Raw genomic sequence first — 9488 nt, 5'->3', positions numbered from 1 at the left:
TAGAGAAATTATGGTTGTATCCATTGAGTTCACAAAATTTCTGGAAATCATGGTTTTGAAATTCACCACCATGGTCACTTCTAATTGATGAAATCATAGAACCTTTCTCATTCTGAACAAGTTTACAAAATCTGGTAAAATATCTAAGGCATTCACTTTTCTGTTTTAAGAAGTAAGTCTATGTGTATCTGCTATAGTCATCCACGATGACGAAGGCGTATTTGCTACCTCCTAGGCTTGATGTGGAGATTGGTCCGAACAAGTCCATATTGATCAATTGTAAGGGTCTAGAGGTGCTTATCTGATTCTTAGATTTGAAGCTACCCTTAATTTATTTTCCTAATTGGCAAGCATCACATACATTATCTTTGATGAGCTTGATATGAGGAATTCCTCTTACAAGTTCTTTAGATGATATTTGAGTGATTAGTTTCATGCTAGCATGACCTAATCTTCTATGCCATATCCAAGCATCCTCATTCAAAACAGAAAAACATATTTCATTACACAAATCATTGATGTCAATAGTGTATACGTTATTTTGTTTTAATGCAATCATAGATATGTTTTTGTGTGATTTTTCAATGATGCAAGCATTAGATTCAAATCTGACAATATATCCTTTATCACATAATTGACTAATGCTCAAGAGGTTATATTTTAAACCATCAACTAACAAAACATCTTCAATAAAGAAGTTGGATTTGTTACCTATGGTTCCTTTGCCAATGATTTTACCCTTGTTGTTGTCTCCGAATGTGACATAGCCTTCGTGTATGCTAGTGAGCTTAGAGAATTGAGATGGATCTCCGGTCATATGCCTTGAGCATCCACTATCAAGGTACCATCTCTTGCTCCTAGCTTGTGATGGTTTAGTTTTCTACAAGAAAGGATGATTTTTAGGTACCCATTTGCTTTTGGGTGCCTCACAAATATATCTACATTGTCTATCATGTTGCATAGAATTTATCATGGTTCCTTTAGGAACCCAAATCAATTTGTTTGGACTTATTTTCTTGAATGGACAATAATGCATCTTGTGTCCGAATTTGCAACAAAAGTTACATTTGTCTTGATGTCAAACATGTAAGATGGAGCCTTTTATGAAGGTGGTTGGATTTTGGTGAGGACTTCTCACGAATCCAATTCCACTTCTTTTGGGAACGTGACCCTTGTTTGCAAGGATCATGTTTAATGACTTGCTACCAACCTCGAATTTCTTCAAGGTATCCTTAAGTAGCATGTTTTCCTTTTGGAAGGTTTCTAGATCATGGCATTTTATGCATGAGCTTAAACTATCATGATGTTCAGCTTTTAACTTATCGAAATTACAAATAAGACTATCATGCTCCTTTTTTAGCAATTTGTATTTTCTACTAATAGTCTTACATTCATCAAATAATTCATGGAAAGCATTTACTAATTCATCAAATGATAAATCTGCTTCTATTAAATTTGTTACCTCATCTTCGATGGCCATTAAGGCGTAATGAGCAACTTGCTCAGTGTTGGACTCCTCTTCTTCGAACGCGCTCGAGTCATCCCATGTTGCTTGAAGCGCCTTCTTCTTTGATATTCTCCTTTTGACTTGGGGATAATCACTCTTGTAGTGTCCCGGCCTTTTGCATTCATAGCAAATAACTTGGTCCTTCTTGGGTTCAAGTTTATTTTTTGCATCATTCTTAAACTTGTTTCTTTTAAAGAATTTTTTAAATTTTCTTGTTAGAAGTGCCAAGTCATCATCACAGTCCTCATCACTTGAGTTTTCTCTCAAGTGGCATTCTGAAGTTTTAAGTGTCATATCCTTCCTGTTCTTTAGAAGGATATCTTCTTGCTCTTCATGAGCTTTACAAGTCATTTCGTATGTCATTAACGACCCGATTAGTTCTTCAAGAGGGAAGTTGCGCAGATCTTTTGCCTCTTGAATAGCAGTGACTTTAGGATCCCAACTCTTAGGAAGAGATCTTAGTATCTTATTTACGAGCTCAAAATCTGAAAAGCTTTTTCCGAGTCCTTTTAGACTGTTGACGACATCCGTGAAACGGGTAAACATGTCGCCAATGGTTTCACTCGGTTTCATCCGGAAAAGTTCAAAAGAATGTAACAGCAGATTGATTTTTGACTCTTTCACTCTACTTGTGCCTTCGTGAGTCACTTCGAGTGTGTGCCAAATATCAAATGCGGTTTCACAAGTTGAAACACGATTAAACTTGTTTTTATCAAGCGCACAAAACAAGGCATTCATAGCCTTTGCATTAAGAGCGAAAGCCTTCTTCTCCAATTCATTCCAATCGATCATTGGAAGAGAAGACTTTGAAAATCCGTTTTTGACAAGATTCCATAGTTCAAAATCCATAGAAATAAGAAAGATCCTCATTCGGGTCTTCCAGTAGGTGTAGTCCGTCCCACTGAACATGGGTGGACGTGTAATAGAATGCCCCTCTTGGTTTCCGGCGTATGCCATCTCTCTTGGGTTTTAATCCGTTAGAGAGTTAACCTTGCTCTGATACCAATTGTTAGGATCAAGAGCACTAAGAGGGGGGGGGTGAATTAGTGCAGCGGAAAACTTTCTGCGATTAAAATCGAAAGCTGCGACAAAGATGATTTCGATGTAAAATCATATTCTTAGACTCCTTTAGCTAAAGATTAAGTAAGATGACGTTAGAGTAAATCTACAAAATCAGTTTGCAGTTTATGATAAAAATCAGAATGCAAGCGCAAACTGAAATGCGATGTTCATACGATAAAACCAGTTTACGTCTCAACGTCAACTTTGAAGATACTGAACTTTGAGATATGTTTTATAAATGCACAGAAGGCAGTTTGCAGTTATAATTGAAGTCAAAGTGTAAACATAAACTGCAATGTAATGATCGTATGAAAACGTCGATTTACGTCTAAACGCAGATTCGAAAAGATTTGAACTTAGAAACTTGTTCGTAAAAGAGCAGAAGGTAGTAGCTATTTAGGAGGTTTGCAAAAATAATAAAGTGCTCAAAGTAAATGCAAACCGAGATTTAGAGTGGTTCGGTCAGCCTTGACCTACTCCACTTTTGGCTTCCTCCACCGACGAGGTCACCGACGTCAACTAGAGGCCTTCCTTCAATAGGCGAAGGCCAACTGCCCTTTTATAGTTTTACTCCTTTTGACGGGCTCAGGAGACAACCCTTACAGAACTTTTCTCTCCTCTCTTTACAACTCAAAACTTGAAGAACAGAGGGAGGAGAACTTTTGGACTTTTACAACAATTTTGAGCTCTTAGAATTATAGAAAAGATCAAGATTTCGGTGTAGGTCTGTATCTTTTCAGTGCTGAATGGGTGGGGTATTTATAGGCCCCAACCCAGTTCAAATTTGGAGCTCAAAACGATCAAATCCCGGAATTCCGGGATCAGGCGATTGCACCTCCTGACTGGAGAGGTTGCACCGCCTAGCAGAGCTCGAAGACTGAGCCCAAGCGGTTGCACCTCTCTGTCAGGGGCGGTTGCACCACCTCAGTCTGGCTCGGAGACTGAGCCTAGGCAGTGCCACCTCCTGACTGAGGCGGTTGCACCGCCTGCCAGAGCTCGAAGACCGAGCTCAAGCGGTGCTACCTCTCTGTCAGGGGAGGTTGCACCGCCCAATCTTGCTTGAAGACTGAGCCTAGGCGGTGCCACCTCCTTGCTGGGGCGGTTACACCGCCCAGTCTCCCTAGGAGACTTAGCCCAGGCGGTGCTACCTCCTAGCTTGGGGCGGTTGCACCTCCTGGTGCAATCAGGGTCCGAATGGGTAGCTCCATTCGGCCCAATTTTGATTTTTCAAGGGCCCAATTGCCCCAAGATTAAGCTAATGGGATCGCCTCCCATTTCCAACTTAATCAACGTGCTAACTACGATTAATTCTAAGACAATTTCTGCAGCTTTGCTTCGGTGCGTCAATCGCTTCTTCCGGTGAGTTTCCGGCGAACTTCCGTCGATCATCCGATGAACCCTCGGTGATGCTCCTGCGGACTTCCGGCAAACTCCTGGACTTGCGACGATCCACTTGGCGAGTTCCGACGAGCTTCGCTTGGCAAGCTTCTAGACTTCTCGGATCTGTTCCCGTAGAACCTCCGACGACTGTCCGAACTTCCGTCGAACTCTCGAACTCCCAACGTGATCATTGACTTGACTCCTGCGCAACTCCTGCTGCTTGTCTAACTTTCATCGTTGTTAATCCTGCACACTTATCTCAACTCATAGATTAGACAACAAATGACAATTGACTTCATCATCAAAATTCGAGATTCAATAGTTTTATGGTTAAAAGTTTTGTTCAGCGAATTATGTCTGCATCAAAGTGTTACTACAATTTACTGTGATAGTCAAAGTGCTATTCATTTGACTAAAGACCAGATGTATCATGAAAGGACGAAACACATCGATGTGAAGTTTCATTTTATTCGGGATACTATTGCTGAGGGTAAAATCCTTGTTTAGAAAATTCATGGACAATCCAGCTGATATGCTTACGAAGCCTCTTTCGGTTTACAAGTTCAAGCAGTACTTGGACTTGGTTGGTGTTCATTATTGGTGATTGTCTGTTGGGGCTTTTATGAAGAAGGTGGAGCAAGTTTTGTTGGGACATGCCAATATGGAGATTTGTTAGTTTGGCAAGTCTCATATAGTCGCACATTGAGAAAATCAAGCTTGTTATCTCCTATTGGAACTATAAATAAGGGTTTGGGTTTTGAAGTCAGATGCACCATAAAAAAAACCTAAGTGTTTGTTTTAGGTTTAAGTTCACACTTAGTTAAATAGTTTGGACTTATAGTTTGAGTTATTCTTCTTTAATAGATTCGGTGTTTTATGGCCTATGAACATCCTAAGGTATTTGTAATTGTCTCTTGTATAGTAGTGATTTGCTCATCTTTCGTCCGTGGATATAGGTCAATTGACTGAACCACGTAAATCTGGTATTTTTGTCTCTCTTTTATTTTTCTACTTTCTTGTCTTAGTAAATTTCTTGGGGCTACCTCTAACAGAAACACCCAACCAATTTTCCTCATAGCAGATCAAATATCCGATACTAGAAAAATATATATATATGTCTGGTAAACTCAAGGCAGCATTTAGAGGAGTTTGAGTGAATATGCAGTATGAAATTTTTTGAATATTACGTAAACAATACATCAAAACTACATTTTAAATACATACTGAAGTAAGCATTGTTTAGTAAAATTATATTTTAAAAAGTCCATTCGATATTTTATGACAAATTTAACCTTCTAATATTTTTAATATTTATTCAAAAATAAATACATATTTTTATTAAAATAAATAAATATAATTTTATTAAAATTTTGTATGATCGAAGTATATAATAAATAAAATATATATATAATTATATATAAATAAGTAACCACTTTGAAGCACTTACGGAAAAGTTAACCGGTGATGGGTGCTTATATTGATTGATATGCTTAAATATGACGTACATGATTATTAAGCAAGCTTCGTAATAAGTATTATTACCATCCCCAAAAGCAAGAAGCAAAACTGATACTATATGAATTCATCAAGTTTGTTTGACAGGAGAAGAGGATACATGTCATTTAAGTTTGTTAAACAGAACAGAAATCACTTTGGATTGCACTTCCTGTACATTCGATAATCATGTTGACCGAGTGTGCGCGGTGATTCTCACACGATGAAGTTATAATGATCAAAACTTGTTCTTTTTTATTTGGTAAATGAAGACAAACCATTGGCCTGTAGTTAGCAAATTCCTGTCTTCTGCCTTATTCTTGCAATTAATTTATGATGTGGATTCTACTCCCTTGAATTTGTTTGATTTGGATGCTCTTGTCACCATTTGTTGATGAGGCAAATGTGTTGTCCCACTTGTTTTCCAAAAGACAAACTAAGAGTTATAGTACATGGAACGGATTTCTTGGCGCCCTCACTGTCTGTCTCTTGATGTTTGTTGGCTTAATTCATAGGATGTACCATGATCATGTATGTGTCTTGTCGAAGGACACCATAAAATGCCATTTGTTCTCTGCCACTCTCTTTGATATGATTCCTTGCACAGTAGATGATGTTATATTCTCAATTTGCCTGCTCGTAGGGTCTCACTGGTAATAACACTCCGATGGTGATAATTTGCTGGTTCAGAGAGAAATTGCTGAACAATCTTATTTCTGGAGTTTCTCTTGTCGGCCAGTGATCCAAGTCAACATTTGTAGTAGGTAAAACTGATGTACACCACAGCCAGCACATAACATAATTATTATGTTTAAAGGCGAGAAAGTTCCAACCTGTTGATGCAAAGTAAAACAATAGGAGGAAGAATACTAGGAGAACAGGCCCCCTTTGTCCTCTTTCTTCCACTTCTCTTTGCTTTTGGTACCAGAACTTGATATGTGCTTGAGAATATTCACATCTAAAGGTGATAAAAGAAGGAAAAGGGACAATGAAAAAATGTCCTGGCTTTTTCCCACTCTGCCTACCAAGTCATCAGCATCAGATTGAGGCCACAGTATGCATAGAAATCTTTTCCCACACTGGCACCCATCATGATGCATTCCCTTGGCTTGGCTTGGCTTGCAAATCTAGCTTATAGATTTAATGGTTTGTGGTCAGCAATATAATAGACTGACTGGAAGGGCACAATCCGATTCCTCCTCTTATGTGTAAATGTGCACAAACATCTTTCTTTCTCTCTGTTTGTTCTGCAGCTTGCTGATGATGCGAGTGGTAGCGCCATGCCTGAGAGTATTAACCAAACAACTCTCAGTTCCCTACTTCCAAATGCTTCTAAATGAGGCAGAACAACTCGGGTGGCTTTCAAGCATTCAGTATGCAAGAAAGTCCATGGTGGCTGCTGCAAAGAAGTCGTCTAACACTAGTGAGCTTGAAGCCATGAGATTTGATGGATAGAGTATTTCAAATGTATGAGCTTGCGTATCTTTAAAAGCTTAGATTAGAACTGGAAAAATTGTGAAGACAGAGACTGGAGAAAGCTTTATTTGACACACTTATTGCCATGTCTATCTATCTACACACACCATAAATTCTGTCACACAAATCTTGCAAATCGGACCATCTTTAACTTGGTGTAATCTATCGCGATCTATACTTGTCCGAATCCCACGGATGAAATCCGGAAATCCTTGCCGTATACGTCTGGAGACTGTAGCTGATGCTGGCACGCCCACATCACTGAACACAGATTGGCTGTCTGTCTTGACATCACAATGCACAGATTGGCTTCGGTTTTGGATGGTTGCTACGACGGGAAGCCACCCTCGAGGTACTCCGACCATTTGAGATCCTCGGGCTCGCCTTCGAGCTGGACTTGGGTGTCCGTGTCTGGCGTCAACTCCGACCAAGGGAAGAAGCCATTGTCGAAGAAGGGGCTGCTGTTCTGCATCTCTATTCCGCCAACGCTGCTGATGCTGCTCTGACTTGTGTTGCTGGAGTAAACAGCATCACTGTACCGAATACCATCAATTCCAGCACAGACGTGTGCAGGATTATATGGTGGGAGGTTGATGTTTGTTCTCAGGCCCATGGAAGTGGAAATGACTGCGGTCGGAGTTGATGGGAAACCTGTGGATAATGTGTTGCAGCTCAAGTCGTGATTCATTTCGAACAGCCTACCATACGGATTTGGGCAGATCGATAGTCCAGCCGTCGCTGCCTGGCTTCTGCTGCAGTCGGTGGCAAAGCTAAACTCTGCAAGAGGGAAGATGGTGGCTGGATCGGACGAGACGTCTTGGCTGGCGAAGAATTGGCCTAGAAAGAAGCATTTCATCGGTGTGGCCGAGTTCTTCGATGGTTTCCTTTCGACAGCGTGCTTATCCAACATTGGCATGGAGGAGGAAGTCGGCACCGCGTCGGTGGTGCTCTCCAAGGTTGCATTGGGAACTTTGAGGTCGCAGGAGCTGGAAGTCCTCTCGCTGCTCTTCGAGGCTTGATCTTCGGAGGCTTCGGCCTCCGCGAGTGGCTTGTGCGTGTTGGGGTTGATGCCTCTCTGCTTGAGCTTCTTCTTGATGCAAGAGTTCCAGAAGTTCTTGATCTCGTTGTCGGTCCTTCCCGGCAAGCGTGTCGCAATCTGTGACCACCTGAACATGTCGTCGGTAAAAGGAGTAGAAGAACTCAAGGCCTGACATCACAACGATGGATAAAGGAGGAGAGAGACGAGAGGGAGGGAATTCCTGTACCTGTTTCCTAGCACCGCATGGAGTTCAATTATGAGATCCTCCTCCTGGTCTGAGAATGCCCCTCGTATGAGGTCAGGCCGCAGGTAGTTTATCCACCTCAACCTGCAGCTCTTTCCACACCTCTGAAGACCTGTGCACACAAGAAGCAATTACCAAGGATTAGATGCAGATCAGCAAGGAAACCCATGCCCAATCTGCTGGTTGGCAAATGCATCACCTGCTTGTTTAGGGACAGAGCTCCAACACCCATGGCCATACGTCGTTATATGCTTGATGAGCTTTTCGTCTTCCTCAGGAGACCACAGGCCTTTCCTCAGCTTCTGCTTGTGGCAGCATGTGTGCCGCCCCATTTCTGGTGAGACCCGAGAATGTATGCAGCAGAAATTCCTGCCTGTCTGCCGAATTGTCGGCGGGAGAAGAGTTGCGTGCGAGTCGGGAACTGAGGAATGTGCAGAAAGGGATAGAGGGGAGGCAGAGGGATCGAAGCAGCACTGAGGAAGGAATTGGAATTAAGAGAAGGAGGACATGCGAGACAGAGAGAGAGAGAGAGAGAGAGAGGAGGTCACAATCACAGTGGTTGCAATCCAGTTAGGTTTTCCTTCTCTCCTCTGCTTTCCTTCCCTTCTTTTAAAGGTGGGGAGAGGATGAATTGAACCATCATGTTGTGATGCTGATAAACTACAAGGTCATGGCAGTAAAAGTAACAAGGTAGAAGACATGCATTGTGTGGGAAGACATGCATTCCTCCGAGCTGCCTCTACTGAGATCGTCCTTGAAGCAACCCACACTTACCTGTTCATGATACTACTCCCTCCCTGCCACACAAGTTTTCTTGTGTCCAAATGAAGCCAGAAAACAAACAGCATGCCTGTATGAACCTCAATGTCACTTTAGAATGTGTGTGTCACAGAACATTGTATGAGTATTAATTAAAACACAACCTTGCTGTTCTATCTTGGAAACAACATGGACAAATTATTTGTGCCCATGACAGTCTGTTGAATCACTCTCTTCTGTTCTAATCAGACAATCTGAAACGAGCTTATGATTAATTTTGTTTACAATCAGATTCCTTTCTCATTTTTCATGGCACTGAGGGCACTTCAAATACGAGCTATATATGAATGATCAGGTTATTGTAACTCAAGAGATCAATTCCAATATCATTTTGCATCATCGTTTCATGCGCAACTCTCCTTTGAGCAAAATGTAAATTAGAGTATATATATATATATATATATATATATATAAAGTCCATCAATCCAAATACACAGAAATGGGGAAATCATGCACTATATTGTACA

General features: G+C 41.1%; 1 pseudogene; it reads right to left on the bottom strand.

Moving 5' to 3' along the window:
* Positions 1-6913: 6913 nt before the first annotated feature.
* Positions 6914-8927, bottom strand: LOC135642802 (transcription factor MYB61-like; annotated as a pseudogene).
* Between the last annotated feature and the right edge of the window lie 561 nt (positions 8928-9488).

This window comes from Musa acuminata, chromosome BXJ3-7, assembly GCF_036884655.1.
Source record: "Musa acuminata AAA Group cultivar baxijiao chromosome BXJ3-7, Cavendish_Baxijiao_AAA, whole genome shotgun sequence".
NCBI classification, from domain to species: Eukaryota; Viridiplantae; Streptophyta; class Magnoliopsida; order Zingiberales; family Musaceae; genus Musa; species Musa acuminata.
Note: the sequence above shows the minus strand (reverse complement) of the source record. Positions and strands in the feature narration are given on the sequence as shown.